This window comes from Dermacentor silvarum, chromosome 1, assembly GCF_013339745.2.
Source record: "Dermacentor silvarum isolate Dsil-2018 chromosome 1, BIME_Dsil_1.4, whole genome shotgun sequence".
NCBI classification, from domain to species: domain Eukaryota; kingdom Metazoa; phylum Arthropoda; class Arachnida; order Ixodida; family Ixodidae; genus Dermacentor; species Dermacentor silvarum.
The window spans coordinates 288,917,416-288,936,999 of record NC_051154.1 but is presented as its reverse complement, the minus strand read 5'-3'; the positions used below and the strand labels follow the sequence as shown (position 1 = coordinate 288,936,999).

At 47.7% G+C, this 19,584-nt stretch overlaps 1 non-coding gene across 1 annotated transcript; it reads right to left on the bottom strand.

The window, feature by feature from the left end:
* Window positions 1-595: 595 nt before the first annotated feature.
* On the bottom strand, window positions 596-764 carry LOC119437965 (U1 spliceosomal RNA). The gene has a single exon (XR_005189598.1). It is a non-coding gene; the product is annotated as a U1 spliceosomal RNA (small nuclear RNA).
* Window positions 765-19,584: the final 18,820 nt, after the last annotated feature.

Sequence of the window (19,584 nt, the reverse complement as noted above, 5' to 3'; positions counted from 1 at the left end):
AATCGACGATACGGTCACATGTGCCCAGCAATAACAATGAAATATACCGCTGATTAGCACGCCAGGTCTCGACGAAGCAGACGCGGCTGCCGCCGCTACCGACGAAGAAACACCACATCCACTGGCTGGGCTTGCTGTTGCCATGGCACACTACACTGAGCGCGCACGCGAGCACGTGAAACATGTAACAAGTCCAGCGGCACAAGACAAGCGAAGCGGAAAAAAACAATCGAAATAATACGCCGCGAAGATCACGCAACCGAAGTCCGGCCGGCCTGCTCTCGCAAGGCGCACAGTCCAAAATGGCGGCGACGCTAGACGTCGCCCGTGTCGGCCAATGGCGCTGCTCAAAGGTCGGGTTGTGAAAAGGTCTATTGGTGATTAAAATTTAACTCGCCGCGTTTGAGCGACTCCCATCTCTTCTCCGTTTTATTCCATGGTTCGATCATATCCGCCACCCGATATTTGTGTTCATCATTCAAGCAGATTCTAGCAAAATCCTTCCTCAGCTTTCAGCGTATTACATAACTCTCAGCATGCAATCGCCCGCTCGAGCGAGAAATACAACTACTCTTCTTTTGGATTCAATATTGGAAGGGGGATAGCGCGAACGCAGTCCCCCACTACCAAAAATTACATGCCCCATCTGCCCCAGTTTGGGGTAGTGGCAGGGGTCAGCACGGGCGCAGTGCTGACCCCTGCCCGTGCCTCACTCTGGGGACACCGCCTCGTTGATCACGGTTATCCCGGCACCAGGTAAGTATGCTCGAGGAAGGTCTTGCGCGGCCTCCACACTCCGTGGAGAACGCCATCTCGTTCCGGTTCGGGACGCGTTGCTAGAAGAAAATTATTCCGTTCACTTAAGCAGTTTGGTCACTAGATAAAGTAGGGATACTTATTGTCTCTCCCTCGGGCCTTTTATTGAGATTCACGAAGTGATGCATATAAGATTCAATAAATTGCATTGAGGGAACAAAAAGCAAATGATCTCCCACAACGTAAAGCTTCGCGTCGTCGACTGGTGGCGGAGTCACTTACGCCGCCGTCGTAGCTGCGACAACCCTACAACATGGTTAGGGCACGAACGTTGAGTACGCCGAGATCCGGACCGCACGGCTACATGGGAAAAAATTGTACAGTATAGCCCGACAGATGCCTTATGACAGGTTGGAGCGAACGGCATGTCTCTACAGCGAAATATCGATGCAGCTACGCTGCGCAGTGCACGGCTTCTCGTTAAAAAGCATGAAAAGGGTACGAAATCCCAGCGTGGTTTATTCGAGCTATGGCGAACTGAAGTCGATTGGAGAATTCCCGCTGCAGAGAAAACACGGCAAGCGGTTAATCCGTCCGTGTCGACGGAATCCTTGGAGGATGGAAAGCTTTGTCACGGTCAGTTTTCATCAGAACACGCTGCGTTTTATTTCTGGCCTTGCATATCACATCGCTTAGCGCATCGGTAAAGGACGATGTCGTCGCGAAGATTTGCTACCGTGAAATTAGGTTCTGTAGGTATACAGGGCTGCGTAAATTTGGCGAATTCGTCCTCTGTAATATTCTGTGGTGTTTTGCGTCTCCGGGATTTCTTGGTTCCACTCTGCAGCCAGATCATACAAATGACGATGTGGCAAAAACCATGCTCACAGGAAACCAAACTTTGACTAGAAATATCTTGAAAAAGTCCTGTCAATGTAGGGGCTTGATTAAGAGGGGGCGGCAGGAGTTTTCTTTGTTTTATTTACCATGGGCTCACAAATTTATTGATCTGACAGATAAAGCAAATAAGTTTTTGCCTATATAAACATACTTCACTTTTCAAGGAAGCTGTTTTCAAAATGATATAATTGCGCACCTCATGAAAAATTTTAACAACTTTCTTATGCCTTTGGAAAAGCTTCAAGTCAAGGATTTCCAACACATTACAGCCTTTCATATATATTAAGTGCATTGCATGCTCATTGCAGTACGTAAGTTTGCTCAGCGTGGAGGCATATGCAACAAAGTGGGGGATTTGAGTGCAAGTTTGGAATGAAGTGTGGTTTGGGATCACAGCCAGTGGGATTCTACAAATTCGAGTGTATTTGTAACAAAAATCTCGAACAAATGACTCCTTTACATGAAGCAGAATCATGTGCTCAACGTACGCGATTCATTGGAATGCAGAGAAAGATTGACTAGATATCAGACTTGTACGTAACAAGCATGCAGAATAGTGCCACGTAGTAATGATGATGAAGAAAGCAGCAGCAGTACTGTGAATGACAAAACTAGGTTTTTATTGGGCGAACTTGTGCCCACAAAAATAGGCTACACTCAAAGAACAACGATAGCGGCGAACACAGTCAGCGGTTGTCGAAAATCTTATCAGCGGATCAAGCGCGTCGGTTTTTAAAGGGCCCCTAAACCACCCAGAGGTCGAAATGTAGTTGTGGTGTTGCAGTTGTGCACGAGTCTACAACGAACACGTAGCCGCGAGAATTTTTCGAAATGGTGCCGTAATAGCGGAGTTACACGCGTTTGATGATCGAAAAACGGCCCTCGCTCGTTTCGCTCTTTCCTTCGCTACGGCTGGTCTCTCCTCCTCGCCTACTGCTGCTCCAAATGTCACGTGACATAAGTCATCGCCAACGCGCTTCTCAAAACACTGCCTACTTCCGGTTAAGGCACGGGTAGCCATGCTAGAGCCTAGCGGCACATATGCGGACGACGATACAGCCTCCAGTCTGCCGCGCGAGGGGTGTCCAAAGTAGACGACAGTTCGGCCGGCGCCCCGCCCGCTGCACGATCAACGGGCCAATCGACGACCGCGAAGCTGCGCACCTCTGCCACCGGCAACGAAAACATCGGCTGCAGCTGAGTGCACGGCTACCGACGGGAGACGACCGGCTCGGCTGTGCTCGCATCGTAGCCGACGGCGCCGCTAATATCAGCGTATTTTTCTTCTTTGTGTACAATTAATGCGAAGAGCGATAACAACGATAATAAAATATTGCGGCTTGTGAGCGTCGGTAATTCATTTCGAAGCGTCGTCCGCTTTAGCTTTGAAGGGAACCGGAAAAGGCCTAGCGACGATATCGGCGCCGTCGATCGAGCGATCAGCGGCGGTGAGGTTGCCGCACAAATGAGTCCCGATCTCATCCTCTCTACGTACGGCAAGGAAATCTCGTCGCTCGCGAGCAAAACCGCTGTCGAACGGCGGCCCGCGAATGCCAAACGGCGTGCGGCTAGTTAGCGTGCCGGTAACGTGGACGTGAAGTCGGCGCTTCTCGGCTACCCGCTGTTGCTGCGGTGCCGGCGCGTGTTATGCGAAGCGTGCCGCTTAGACCCTGTGTTGCGCGCACGTCTCGAAAGGCCAACACTGTCGCACTCTGTTCGCGCAGCTAATGAGACCGCTAAGTATGACTGTTTTCGAAAACAAGCGATATGGCACTTGCGTTGCGGGCTGTAATTACCGATGCGCAAGCGCGTACAAGCGAGCAACACGGCGAGGACGAGCAGGGAGCGCGCGTACCTGCTAGCAGGCTAACCGGAAGTCGTAGGTTCTTGTTCGACCAATGGACATCGTTTCCGCCGTTGACATCCCCAGATTCCCCCTGCTGACATCATGACGACCGCTGGGGTATACCGGAAAGGCGAGGGGAGGAGGACGGCATTGTTTTTTTGGTTTTGTGGCGCGCCCGCGGCGCGTAGCGCTGCAGCGTTTGGCATCGTTGATCGTAACGGCATTCTGAACTCGATGCGCCTGTTTACTTGCAATGTTCAAAAAATATCTGAGGTGGTTTAGGGGCCCTTTAAAAAAGATTCATCGAAGGTTCCAGTGTAATCGGCGATGCCCGCGCGTGTCTTGCAGAAAGTACCACACAATTCACGTCGCGCATACTTGCAATCAGATTACACAAGGTTCGGTGACAACGGACCGCGGATAGAACCATCGATAACGTTCGAGAAACGTCCGATACATGCAGGCGCGTTCTCCACTGAGCGATAACATTTATTGAACGGTTAAACGCAGTCACACGATAAAGATAAACAAGTACACGTGTCAATAGTAATGAATCTCAGCTCCAAAAACATGACCACAGAAAGGGAAGAACATAAAGACGGGACGAGCGGCTTCCTGTCTTCAAGATATCCTTCCCTTTCTGTGATCGTGTTTTTGGAGCTGAATTCATTGCACAGAAGGAAGGAAAGAAATCATTTGCGGCTCATACCGGGGCCGCAAATTTCAGCTTCGCCGGTGTATACCGTCTGTACGGGGACGGGGGTGCATGGGCGTTTTTTTCGTTTTATTGCGATAGCAATTATATGGACACTTCAACCGGATTTCTGCCGTCGGCGTCGCCGTCGGCGTCGCCGTCGCCGTGAGGTTCCGTATAGATAAAATCTTCGCCGCGCGCCGTATGCCTCAGCGGAAGCGTGCGGGGACTCGCGCTATCACGGAGAGCGAACGCACTCAATCTCCCACGCGCAAGCAAGGAAGCGGAAAGCCAGCGCCGGAGGGAGCAGGGGGGGGGGGGGGGGGGCGCACTTCTCTGCCAACAACCGCGCTCATCCGCACAGTCTCTTATCTCTCCCACGCGCAAGCAAGGAAGCGGTAAGCCAGCGCCTGAGGGAGCGGGGGGGGGGGGGGGGGGGGGGCGCACTTCTACGCTGCCAAGAACCGCGATCGTCGCTCGCTCGCACCGTCTCTTATCTCCACACGGCTCTAACCTTTATGCGCTCCGTTTCCGTTGAAGCGATAGACCGCACGTACGTTCGCCGCTGCGGCGTATCCGCTTGCTGCCAGAGTTTTGACGGTCGTTGTCTGCAGTCATTCAGTGTGATCTATTCATGTTTATTTGTGCGCGCTCACACCACGCTTGTTCATTCAGTTAGTAATAGTCGGGCCACATTTTCCAACGCACGCTACACATGCAATGCTGCCCGGATCGCCAGTGCAGCGCTACAGATGTGTCCCTTCGCACGCGCTGCCCACGGGAAGCACTTCTCATCAACACCACCGTTTCACATGCGCCTTCTCGTGGTCATCGAGTGTCTCGTCATGTCGGTCTACTTACGCCGCAGCACACCTCCTTACTTAATCAGCTCATGTTTACTACAATTCATATTGCTACCAAAGCCGCTCACCTTACTTCGTATGACATTGCTGTGTTGCTATCGCATTCATTGCTTCGCCCTTAGGGCGAAACTGTGACATTTTTTTTTGATTGCCTCTATGATTTCCTTATTCCACCAGATAAGTGTTCTTTTTATCTGTTTTCTACCATAATACCTTTCTTCTTCTTTTTTTTTAACACGAAAGTGTTTTATGCCGGGGTCCACCAAGACTTCACTGACGTATTTCCGTCACGGATATGACGTTCTTACAATGTACACGAACATAATACAAAGAAAGAAACCAGAAGAAAAAGTTCCCCAAACATGCAAAATTTGGAAATCGAACCCACGACCTCTCGGTCCGCGACGATAGATCGCCGAGCGTTTAACCCATTGCGCCACAAACGCATTTGCAGAGAGCTACACAGACGCGCCTTATATATCTAACACTCCTCCGTGTACCCGCGCTCTTGCTCGGGGCGGTGCCGCCGCCTACGAGCAGAAAAGAGAAGTACTGCATTATGACACTAACGCGCACCGACAGTGAACGCTTCGGTGGTCTCAGCACTACGACGCCTCGATGCCAGCATTCGAAGGGACGCTGGCATCAAGAAGCACTACCAACGCCACCTAGGTGGCGTTCACCGTACTCAGCACAGCGGAGCGTGGCCTCCGCAATTAGCTCTGAAAATGTTTCTGAAGTTGATCGCGGAGGCTGCAATTACGACGCGCTGTACGCGCTGATTTGACTCGGTGACGATTCAGTTACGTGCTTTGTCTTGCGCGTTGTATTAGTGTGTCAGTTACGTGCTTCGTCTTTCGCGTTGTGCTAGCGTGTGCAGCGTAGTGCAGCATCCATATGCACGACGGTTGCTCATGGTCATCGACGTTGGTAGTCGTGATGGAGGAGACGTGCCACCAGGCGTCAGCGTGGGTGCATCAACGCCTAAGGGCGCTTTAGCCACAAAACACCAATAGACATTATATATCAATGTGCAATAAACATTACACTACTTCTGTGAAGACACGTTTCACTTTCGTGTTCTATACCGATTCCTATATAAGAGGGATCAACCACATTTTTTTTACTATTGCGTGCTCTATTTTGCTGCAATACCAGTCTACTGTTTTTTTTTCTTTTTCGCCGAATTCCTGCTCTGCGCTCACAGCTGCCTATTGGTGATTAAAATTTAACTAGCCGCTTTTGAGCGACTCCCAGCTCCTCTCGGTTTTATTCCACGGTTCGATCATATCCGCCAACCGATATTTGTGCGATATCACTCTAGAAGATTCTAGAGCGGAGCCACTTACCCAACCGTCGTAACTGCGGCAACATGCGACGTTTGAGTACGTCGCGATCCGGACCGCACGGCTACATTAAAAAACTGGACAATATAACAACGCCCGACAGATGCCTTAGGACAGGTTTGAGCGAACAGCACGTTTCTACAGCGAAATCTCGACACAGCTACTTTTTCTTTACTTTTTGCATTGCACGGCTTGTCGTTTAGAGAGAAAAGTTCGCAGTTTGACCCGAAAGGCGAAGCATGAATTGCGATAGCAAATTAGTAGAGATCTATACGAAGTAAGGATAGTAGTTTTATCAGCTGTATAAACTTGGACATGCAGCAGCACCAGCAACGCGCAGACCTGTTGTCGATGCTGTCGGCGTTTTGCCCGAGTTCACACCGAACGCGCGCGGCGTTGGTCACTGTTGCTGGTTAAATACCCTATATAAGAAAAGTACCGCCATCTACTCTTTCCTCCGCCGCCTCCTCTCCTAAAGCGCTTGCTTTTTTCTTTACTTTTTGCTTGCGAAAGCCAAGTCGACGGTGGCGCACCTAGAAAGTCCACGTTGAAGCTTTCAGGCCGGGCGCCGGGCGCGCGCCCCCGCCGCCGCCGGCGACTGCGGCTGCGCAGAGGACTTTAAACATGGCTCTGAGGCGGAAAAAAAAGAAAATATAAAGAAGTAAAAAGAGCGCGCTATCATCGTCCAATCGGAGATACAGGAGAGAGAGAAGCGGCGTTTATCAAAGGATGGCGGTACTTTTCTTATATAGGGACTTTATTGCCGGTGCCTCTGGGGGCGGCTTGGATGTTTTCGACGAGATCAGAACGGGACACTCGTCAAACAGCGTCCGAAGTCTTTACCGCCTTCTCGCCTCGCAAAGTTTTTTTTGTTGCCGCAGCTAAACGTCGCCTCCCCGCCCTCCCTCCCGTCCCCCCACGGCCTTTCGTGCGACGGAAGAAGTCGCGTTTGGTCTCTCTCTCTCTTTATATATATATATATATATATATATATATATATATATATATATATGGTGATTGTAAATGATGACAGAGACGCTTAATTCTGCATCCGTTCAGGGAGCGCGGCACAGAACGCGCGTTTGCTCACATCCGTGCGTTCGTTCCCCGTGATAGCGTGCGTCCCTCGCCCGCTTTCACTCGCACATAACGCATACGGCGCGCGGCGAGAATTTAATCGCCGTTTGACGTCATACGGAACCTGACGGCGACATCGACGGTGACATCGACGGCGACGCCGACGGCAGAAATCCGCTTTGAGTGTCCATATAATTGCTATCGCTAATAAAAGCATGAATATGGTTGAAGCAGTACGAAATACTACGGTGGTTTATTAGAGCTATGGAGAATTGAAGTCGATTGGACCACTCCTGCTACAGAGAAAACTCGGCAACCGGATAATCCATCCGTCATAGCCAGGAATTAGGTACATTTCGTACAGTTTGCTTTTTTCGCCACCACGTGGCGTATCGACCTTAAGGAATTCGAAATTCCCGCTATGACGTATCTATGACGCACAACTAAAGAAAGCACAATAAAAAGAAACACGCCCTGAAGGTGTGGCTTCACCTCGGTGCTTGGAAACAAGCGCGCTTGTGTATCAGCGTTATCTCGAAGACGGCCAGCTACTTGCTCTACTGACAATGAATCGACGGTTTTGCTAGACACCTGGCCAGACAGCTCGTCCGCATTCCGGATCGATGTCTGCCTGAAATGACGGCTCCCGCGAAACTTCCGTTGAATATATATATATATATATATGTTGTCAAAGCGAAGTGAACTTGGCCGCGCGCGCTCGCAAGGCAGGCGCTAGAAGAGAAGAAAGACGACGGACAGAGAATGGAACAGCCGGCCCAGGAACGGGTGCTGTGTCTTTGTGTCTCTTCTTTACAATGGCGCAGCCGGCAAACGCCAATTCTTAAGGGGCTTCAGCCTTAAGCACCGTCCTGCAGAGGCCTTGCGTCCTCCGGCATCTCGCCGTCCAGGGTCCTTCCGGCGAGGGAACGCCGTCAACGCTTCCCTTCGCATAGATGCCACGCCTGGGACTTCGTCAAGGTCCGATCCACCAAGGCATGCCGTCCACGCTGCCTTAGACATGGATCCCCACCGTCGTACGCTCCTGCTGCGACCAGGGAACGCCGTCGACGCTTCCCATGCCCTTTATCCCGGCCCCATGATATCATCGACATCTCAGTCAGCTAGGGATGCTGTTCACGCTCCCCTGACCATGCTTCCGGCTGGAGTGAGGGCCGCATACGCCACCAGTTCTGGCTCAACGGATGCCGTTCAGGCTCCCTTGGCCACATGGTCCGGCTGGCCCGAGTGCTGCGGCCGCTGCCGCCGCCTCAGGGTACGTCGATTCCGCCCCTGGCTCTACGGGCGGCTCAGCCGGCAGCTTGTCCGACGCCATGCGAGCCATCTCGCTGCTGACCCAACAGCTCGAGGTTATGACGAACACCTTCGCATCCCTCAGCGGTTTCGCGGTTGCACCTCACATTGGGACAGTGCTTCAGCCCCTCCGTCATGCACCCGTCCTGCCTGGGAACGCCGTCCACGCTTCCCTTGGCGAGACTATCATGCCCGGCACTACTTCGACTTCTCAGCCAACAAGGTATGCCGTCCCAGCTTCTTTGGTGGTAGAACCGGCTGTCGCTCCTACAACGACCGCACTGTCCGTGGACACCAGCCCTAGTTCCACAGGAAGCTGGACAAGCAACCTGGCGGAGACGAGGTGCTGCGACTTCCAGCAGCCGGCTTGCGTAAAAATACCGCCGTTTTGCGGCTTTGAATATGACGTCACCCTTTGGGTTCGCACCATCAATGCCTTGGGTGATCGGCATGCTTGGCCAGACCACAAAAGATGTCTGGTTGCAGCCAAACGACTTTTCGGTGCCGCAAAGGCATGGGACACCTACGAAGGCGTCAAGCAGCAGTCCTGGCCTGAATGGAGCGCAGCGCTCATAGCTGCTTTCGGCCGGAATCCTTGTGCCTGCGTTGAATCCGACCAGCCCATTTCTGCGCATGGCGCTCCTGCGAGCTACCGCTTTGACGCTGCGGCAGGTGTGCCCTGCAGCAGCCCTCACGCAGAGTGGTGCGCCGCAGACACCGGCTTATTGGGTGTCGCCGTCGGCTCTACCGAAGACAGTAAGAAGCGCATGGCGACCACCTCTCCTACTTTGACATGGTTATCTACGCCCAGCCGAGATTCTGCGACTTCAGCCCCACAAAGCTCGGGAGCAACACCAAATCGCCGCTGCCGACAAGGTTTTGACATTTGGGATCACGGCCTGCCCTGCTGTAGACCCCGGTTGCCAGCTACTTTTTCCACCGCGGGTCTCGGACTCTGCTTCGGCATCAGGCACCACACCATCACTGCCAGAGCCCGCGATAACATGCTATCCACAGCAGTCGGTGACGCGGTCTCCAAGCTCACTGTTGGATGTGCACATGAAGGTGCCGTCTCACCGGGTGACACCGTCGTCTCTATCCGAATTAGTGGGAAACGCCGGGCGCACTTGCGCTTCCGCTACGATACCGCTTCCGCTAGATTCACCCAGTATCGCGGCCTCGAACTTGGACAGCTCAACTGCACACGACGTGGCATCGAACACCTTGAGGAGCTTTGCTCCGTCAGTGGCAACTCTGCAAAAGCGCAAGTGGCGTCCCATGCGAGCACGGATGCTCACCTCCTCAATTAAGAAGCCGCGTCGTAGACCACACCGATGCGTTGCGACCGAACGCGATCATGCGACCATGCGCATTCAGTGCTACGAACTGTGGTTTGGCGTCAAGAATTTCCTGTCGTATTTTTTCAAGAGCGACGGGATAATCGTCGGCGAGACCTGACCAGCGCGCTGCAGTCAGTGCCGCCCGTCAGAGAAGCTGGTTGCGCGTTGGACGGATCACCAACGACGACCTCAAACCGTGGACAAGTTACTTAGTTGCAAGCGCACCGGAAACTTGCAGCGTGGCCGAGTGTCAAGGCGAAGTGAACTTGGCCGCGCGCGCTCGCAATGCGGGCGCTAGAAGAGAAGAAAGACGACGGACAGAGAAATATAAAGAAATCGGCCCCAACACAGAGCCTTGCGGCACACCAGACGTAGCGGCAACATAGTCTGAGCAACTCCCATTCAAAACAGCTCTTCGACGTACTTAACAACACGGAGATAGAGCCTGTATATTCATAAAAGTATTTGCGTGTTCATAGTACCGCTAATCTTACCTGGTCAACCTACTACCGCTAATCTCACCTGGTATATCACCATTAGTAGCAATGCGGATCGAACGTTGGGTTATTTGCTGCGGTACACTTATAATGCCACCATCCTCTCTCTCAAGTTACTACATAGAAAACACTAATAGGAACCAAATTTGAGTATGCATGCAATGTGTGAAATTCCATTAAATTTATTACCGCATTAGAACTCAAAATTACTCCAGTCATTTTATAAGTTCAACTTCTGATCGAATAGCTACTCTAACCTCAAATAAAATTAAGCTTGAACTTGTAACCCTTAAACTGAAACATTCGAACCCGTATATATCGAATCTGAAGGGGATCACAAGAAAGTTCGTTATATAGGTAGTTCGATATATAAAATCGTAGGCCCCCAGGTAAACGGTGGCTTACCGATTAGCGCATCCGAGAGCCGCTTACTGCTCGCAACTCGGGGAAAAAAGCAAGCACACTTTATTTACCCGCAAGAAATTGCTGGATCACTTTCAACTTCATTGAAAAATCCAAGCTGATTCTTTTCTTTACACTTGTAGCAGCCATCGCTTGCGGAAAATAAACTCGTGAATAGGCACTCAACCCACACGACGACGCCTCGAAAATCGGATAGAAAAAATGTTGACGGCCGAGGTAGCATGCGGGCTAACCGAACAGCTCGACGGGGCTCAACTGACTGCACAATCTCTTCTCCATCTCAATGTGCCAGAATACATCAAAGTGCACAAATAAGTGCCCTATGAGGTCTTCTGCGTGGCGCCGCGTTCGATATATCGAATGTGCTGGTGAACGGGCGTTCTATATACGCGTCCACCAGCCCGATACATATGCATGGAATTTTCAAGGGCATTTTATAGCTGTTCGATATACAGAATAATTCATTATGAGTTGGTTCGATATATCCGGGTAAGACTGTATCCCTGTCAAAACATATATCGCAGTGTATTGATCAGCTGCACAAAATACGTATTAGATTTAGTCACATTAACTTGCTTAAGCTCTTTCTGGCCTCGCACAGCCCTTGAATCAGGGGGCGTAGCCACAGAACACCCATACAAACTTAGAGAAGGGAAACTGTACCTTCCACAGTGCAACGAAAATAAGCGTAGCGGTGGCGTTGTGAACTAAAGTATGCGACCGAGAGATGGCGCTGGCAGACTCGAAACTAATATCATCATCATTAGGTAGTGAGCAATATGGCCGCTACGGTAGCGGTTCGTAGGGCTGGTCGCGCTTCTCGCTCGCTGGTTTGGGGAGTTTTGGTACCGCTTTCGGGGAGGTATTCGTGTGTACTGTACTCGAACATGACTACAGATATCTTCATTATGTCGCCAGGTGACCGAAAGGCCTCAACTGGCAATAAAACACTTGAAACAAGTAAGCTCACATTGTTTATTGTCAATGGTGAATGAGGCAGTACATGATCACAATTTTCGTACAGCTCAGGTGGACTTAATGTTGTCCGTCAGTGAGTTTACAACATACAGAAACACAGATAACCATCTATTTTTTCGGACCCAAAGCTGAAATCGAGCGAAGTTTTCTCATAGTGTTCGGCGTGCCGTAAAGCAGGGAGAACGAAGGTTCAGACAGTTATATTTATGCCGAGCTGCCCTCGTACTTGTATTGCGTACAGTGCTGCTTGACGTTTTATATTCTCCGCGTTCGACGATTTCCGATAGATTAAAGAAAGGAACACAAAAAATTACTCGGCAAAAATGTACTGTCAGCAAGATAAGCTCGAGCTGCAATGCCTTATTGCTCTCATGGTGGGCAAGGGGGCACGCTGGAAGCCCTGTCAACTAAAAATCGACTTATGTTCCTTGAACAGGTTCTGATGATCAGCGCAATGATTCAAGCAGCGACATCGAACACGTGTCCCGTTACACTGGCTACTGACGCTGCTGGTTACGAGTGGATCGGCGGCGCCACTGTCGAAATACAGGAACTCGGACGTCACGGACGGACCACGGGACCTTCACCTCACCGTATAAAGCCGGAGCCCTTGGATGCAACTTTCAGTGGGCAAGGCGGCACGCTGGAAGCCATGTCAACTAAAAATCGACTTATGTTCCTTGAACAGGTTCTGATGATCAGCGCAATGATTCAAGCAGCGACATCGAACACGTGTCCCGTTACACTGGCTACTGACGCTGCTGGTTTCGAGTGGATCGGCGGCGCCACTGTCGAAATACAGGAACTCGGACGTCACGGACGGACCACGGGACCTTCACCTCACCGTATAAAGCCGGAGCCCTTGGAAGCAACTTTCAGTGGGCAAGGCGGCACGCTGGAAGCCATGTCAACTAAAAATCGACTTATGTTCCTTGAACAGGTCAGCTATTACTCCTTCTGTAGTTATACGAGCGACAATCGCTTCATTATAGTGCTGCCTTGCCCAAAGGTGTTGTATTCTGTGTTTGCAAGTTGGCGTCTTTTGCTTTCTGGAGACGTTGAGCAAAACCCGGGGCCAAATACACAGGCTCTCCTAAAAGAATTATGTGATGGCCAAAAGATTATTCAAACCGATCTGCAGGGGCTCTGTACGCGGCTTAAAAAGGTTGAAAACAGCCTACAAATCCTCAAAGAGCACGAAAAAGCTATCGCTCAGCTGACGAAAACAGTGAAGGAATTAGATGCAACTATTCAAAGGCAACAGGAAAGGCTTGTTAGCTTCGAGGACAGGAGCATACGGAACAATTTAATGATATTTGGAATATCGGAGGAGGAGAGTGAGACACCAGATGACCTGCGCAGTAAAGTGCTAAAAGATGTAATGGAAAAGAAGCTTCACGTTACTCTGAGCACTGTCGAGCGCCTGCATAGAATTGGAAAAAAGCAAACCGCGAGGCCTCGCCCTATTGTCTTAAGGTTATACGATTGCAGAGAAAAGGCAGAGATCTACAAAAACTGTAAGCATCTGAAAGGAACTGGCATTTCAGTTTCAGATAAATTCTCAAAGGAAACCTTGGCTAAACGTAAACTGCTTTGGAACTCCGCTGGGAAGGAAAGAGAGGAGGGACAGCGCGTGCGTCTTGACTACGACAAACTATATGTCAATAAAGAGGCGTTTTATTGGGACTACTCAAGAAACCGCCGAGTCAAGGTTAAGCGTAGCACACACCCACCAGCGCAAAGAAACCAGGACTGAAGGTGTGCGCACAACAAAAAAGACGACATTCGCTTTGTTAATTTAAACGCTAGAAGCCTCGTGAATAAAATTGGCGACCTGGAATACATTCTAGCCAGCTATGACCCACACATTGTCACAGTAACTGAAACGTGGCTACATCCTGACATACGGGACAATGAATTACTCCCACCCGGTTATAAAATAATGCGGAATGACCGCGAATCCCGAGGAGGTGGTGTTGCCATAATTGTTAAAGAAGATGTTGAATGCATACGTTTGCAAGGTATCCAAAACCACGAGAGTGTGTGGTGCAACGTTATGATTGACAATGCCTTAGTCCTCGGGGCAATATACAGAGCCCCTAATAAGCCAGCTTCGTACCTACAGAATATCAAGAGTTATTTAGATGAACAAACACCGCGAAATGGGCGTATTATTCTTTCAGGGGACTTTAACTTACCAGGTATTAACTGGGAGTCTTTCATTATAGGCTCGCAAGAGCGCGCAGAGTGTGACTCACTGATTGATATCGCATTTTCCCATGACTTATCACAAATAGTTCAGGAAAGCACACGCACGGCAGGTGCAGCCGAATCTATCCTAGATTTAGTATTTCTCGGCGGGTGCTTTGATAATTACGAAATAGCAATTGACAAGGGAATATCGGATCATAAATTAGTATTCGTTCAAATAAAGCACGGCACTGTGCGTACAAAAATCGAAGAACTCGCTGTATATGTGCCAAATTTCTCTAAAGCTGATGACACTAGTATAATTGATTATCTGTCATGCTCCTTTGATCATTTCAGTGCTGAGGCTGATGTCAAGGTAATGTGGGCTAAATTTAAAGCTATTATCTTCCACTGCATTGACAGCTTCATACCAGTTACAAAAAGAAAGACAAACAAACGGAACCCATGGATTACCCGCGAGATCATCCAGCTTAAGCGGAGGATCAGTCGCGAAAGAAAACAAGAAGGGATCGTCAGAAAATATCAAGTATGTCAGCGCTACTACGAAATATGCTAACAGAAGCCAAAAATAAATACCACGCAGAAACCCTCACAAATTTCATGAAATCATCCCCGCAACGTTTTTGGCGCTACTTATCGGGAAGTGATAGCAAATCTTACAGTGTAGTTGTAAACGATGCGCTTGTGACTGACCCCACGGTGATATCGTCATGCTTCAATTCATATTTTCAGTCAGTTTTTACTGTTTCAGATGAAGTGGGTTCATTGCCTCTTCCTCGATATCAGAGCCATTGCACACCAATGTCTGACATAACACTTACGTACGAAGGAATTTTGTCTCTTATTTTAGACATAGATGAAAAGAAATCTGTTGGCCCGGACGAAATACCTAACATATTTTTACGAAGATATGCGGAATTGGTAGCCCACTACTTGAAAATAATATTTACTGCATCAATCGCTCAAAAACAACTTCCAGACGATTGGCTAGTGGCAAAAGTAATCCCAATACATAAGACAGGTGACAAGCAGCAAATTGGAAATTATCGTCCCATATCTTTGACCTGTGTTTGCTGCAAACTACTCGAACATATAATATCCAAATCCATATACACTTACTTTGAACATAACAAAATCTTCTTTCCAAATCAACACGGGTTTAGGAAACGCCTTTCTACTACCACGCAGCTAATGGAAACCATAAACGACTTTTCTAGTGCTTTGAACAACAAAAGACAACTTGATGCGATTTGCCTAGACTTTTCTAAAGCCTTTGACAGGGTCGTTCACTCTCTGTTAATCAGGAAATTGGCACAAATGGGAATTGATCTCAATTTGTTAGAATGGATCCTCGCATATCTGTCCGGTAGAAGGCAGTATGTAGAAATAAGTGGCACAAGATCGAGCACCTTAGCTGTGAGCTCAGGCGTGCCGCAGGGGTCTGTTTTAGGTCCTGTTTTATTTTTGGCATACATTAATGATATCAGTTCCGGTATTAGTGAAGACATCACCGTTCGTTTGTACGCAGATGACTGTTTACTTTACCGGGAAATTAACGAAGTTAATGATCAAAAATCGCTGAGTGACGCTCTTGCTGCCATTGAAATATGGTGTGAAAAGTGGAAAATGAAGATAAACGAGCAAAAAACAGTTGTCTTCAGGGTATCAAACAAGATAAAGAATGTCCTGGATCACAAATACTTTGTGAACTCCCGAGTACTCGCTACAGTTGATACACTGAAATATCTAGGGATAACTATCAGCAAGAACCTAAGCTGGAAAACACACATCACAAGTATCACGAGCACTGCCGAAAAAAAGCTTTGGTTTCTGCGCAGAAAGTTGAAGCTTGCGCCTCAATCAGTCAAATTAACCGCTTTTCTAACCTATGTGAGGCCAACGTTAGAGTACGCAAGCACTATATGGGATCCGTTCCAAGTGGGTCTAATAAACGAACTCGAAAGGGTACAAAGAAAGGCTGCACGGTTTATTTTGTCCAAATATTCCTCCGCCGACTCGGTAACAGAGATGTTAAATCAGCTTCAACTACCCCCTCTATCACAGCGGCGTCTAGTGGCAAGACTAAAATTCCTATTTTTGCTTTCTAAACACCATTTTAACATCGATATTTCAGATTACTTAGCTCCCGCAGAAAAGCGAACTCTTAGGAAACAACATGACTCGACGTTTGTTTTGCCACAGCTACATATCGACACATATGCAAATTCATTCCTACCCCGAACCATAAAAGACTGGAACGCACTTCCATCATCCGTTATTCAGTGCACCTCAGTTGAAACCTTCGAAAAATGTTTAATGACATCATTACAAACCTGAATGATTGTTTGCCTTCATTCTTGTACATAATACACATGCTTCTTTTCCCCTTTTTTGTGTTAACTGCTACCATATACCATGTATGGTTTGTTTTATGAATTAGAGTTTTCTTATGAATTGGAGGCTACAAAATTTATTGCCGATGTGCTAGACTCCTGTACAAATTGTCATTCTACGTGTTATTTCATTTATTTATTTTTTTACCACGGACACTTCGTTGACGTACGGCTGTTGTAATACCCAGCTTCTATTTTGATAACTGCTGTTCAAATTATGTGTTTACCCGTTTTCTATGACTGACACATTATTGATGTATTTTACCGCTGTAACACCCAGTTTGTATCTTTGATAACCTTTTGTTGTAACACCGAAATTCTCTTTGTGATGCCTTAAAACCCACCCTGTAACGGCCTTATCGCCAACAGTATCGTAAATAAAAAATAACACATTGGCGAGAGGCACGAAGTGTAGGAGGGGGGCGTTATGCTAAATTTTACATCCCATTTTCTGCTCTTGATATTTTTCTGCTGCACATTTAGTGTTCAGGTTCGGCAGCAAAGGCTTTGACACAAGTGGAGTACTCGTAGGGAAACCAAGGAACGTTATGGAGACAGCAGTGCTTACAAGGACTTCTGGAAATATTGTGTGAATAAACAAGGACACTAAATCAACATATAAGCAAGCCCAATTAATGCTCACAGATCCTTGGAAAATGGAATTTGTGGTTTCATGTTGAAAAAGAATCTCGGTATAGGTATTCAAACACAGCAAAGAGGTTGCAAGGAGATGAACACTTCAGTTGAGTAACAGAGGTGACCAAGGGAAGCCTCAGCTTGAAGCCAACGTTTCACCAAGCAAACATATTTGTGAGGGCCGAGACGAAGACAAGTTCCCACGCTGAGGTTTCCCTTGCTCGTTCACTGTTGATTAGCTGATTGTTAAGCTGAACTTATTCTGCGAGTACATTTCAAAATATTTTTGGGAGCACACTGTGCGCAGGTTTTGTCATCTGCTGTTTGAAGAGACAGAAAATTTGCTTTTAGTGATTTCTCAAGTTTGTGAAGTGTGAAATAGGCTGGCCGGTTGTGTTAGCTTGCCTTTTCTAGCTATCTCTTATGGTGCAGTACTAGCCTAGTTATTGATTTCATGCAAACTGTATATGAGCCTCTTGTAGTAAACAAATGTAAAATCACGCGCATTTCCAGATCTAATTCTAATCCTAGCACTTGCCATGCTAACGTTCCCTTAGATTTTGTCATGTCATATAAATAACTTAAATTGGACCAATAATATAGAGTACGCCATTAGCAGTGCTAATCACATGCTCGGGTACTTATGGCGCAACCTTTCCAAAGCACCGTCTACTTTAGAACTACAGCTTTACAAGACTAATTCGCTGGAAACTTGAATATGCATCTGCAATATGGGATCCCAGTCGTGTTAATCTTATTACTTCACTTGAACTATAACGATACTTTTATTTCTAATTATAACCGTACCGCGAGTATAACTTCAATGTAAACTGGCTTAGCACTCATTCCACTAGCTAATCGCCGCAAAGTCGGCCATCTTTTGCTATTTCATAAAATTTTCTATCACACCAAACTTTATGACGACTTCATACTGCGGCCTCAGTGCATTTCAAACTGCGTCGATCATCGCAGTAAGGTAGGAATTGATTTATGGAACAGGAAGTCTTTCTTTCATGCCCCGTACATCTCAGAAATGGAACCACCAAGTATCGTAGCCATCACAGATAACAAACTTTTTTGCAAAACATTAACTAACATTGTATAACCAGGAGTATCATTATGTTACAAGAACTCACTGCACTTGTTTGTTTTGCTCTACTACTTTGTAACCACTCCCCTCTTTAATACCTGTGGCCCTGAGGGTACTTTAAGCAAAAAATAAAATGAGTTTCACTCATCATGAAGTGTCATTTCCTTAAAATTGCATTAAGCGGTTTTGATCATTTTAAAATTCTTTGCATTTTCATGTAAAAAATTATCGTTGTGAGGGAGCATGTGATACTTCGTGGTACTAATGCCCGTCAAATTGATTTGCAAAGAGCAGATGACAGAGTTTGTGCATTAGCAAGTAGGAGCTTGCTACATTGTTTCTGTTCTGGTCGTCATGGCTATAATGACTGCAAAAGAAACAAGTTGGGACTCAACATGTTACTTCTCCGATTGTCATAAAGCGCCCTTAAAAGCAACTAAGCTTGTATGTCAAATTTCTCATACCCGCTCAGTATGATACAGAACTGTAGACTGCTGTTTTCCTAATAGGGCTCACACCTCTCTATCTGGTAAACTTCCAAACATTTCATAGTGAGGCACGTAGTTCAAGAGGACCTGTTGTCATTGTGGTGACAGTTGAGCATCTTGTGGCTTAGCGTGGGCAGCTTGCAGACCAATAATCTCTCTTTTGTCCGTCTTCCTGAAAAGAGAAATGACAAAGCCATGACACACATGTAAGCAAAAAATGGTGAAACAAAAGTTAGTCCCATAAATGAAGAAAAATCACGGTTCTAGTTGAAGTGTTCAGAAACATACCCTGTGAGGATTCTGGCCCTTGATGTTACTTCCAGTGGAGACACGTTCATGGTTGACTTCTATGTCCAGAGACAATAGAGTCCAAAGGGATGAGTCCAAATATGAGCAGCGTCTTGGAGGCTGGAGTCGAAAGAAAAAAGAGCCTCAATTACTATGCTGGAAGTGTGCGTGAGTTTGTGTTTCATGTATGACAGAGAACAATGCACGAAACGCTTCATGACAGAAAAACGCACAAACACACACACACACAACACTGTTTTGAGTGTGCATTTCTTTCAGTGGTGTCCTTGTGTGGGCTGTGCTTAGTCAAGTCTCGATTAGATGACAATTGTTTCTGCCAGATACTAGTAATAAACACAGTCATTTTACTATGTCTCAAATGCAGTTAATCTAACTGTATCACCGGAAGTACACTTGTCACTAATGTGCAGTGAATTTATCGCGGTG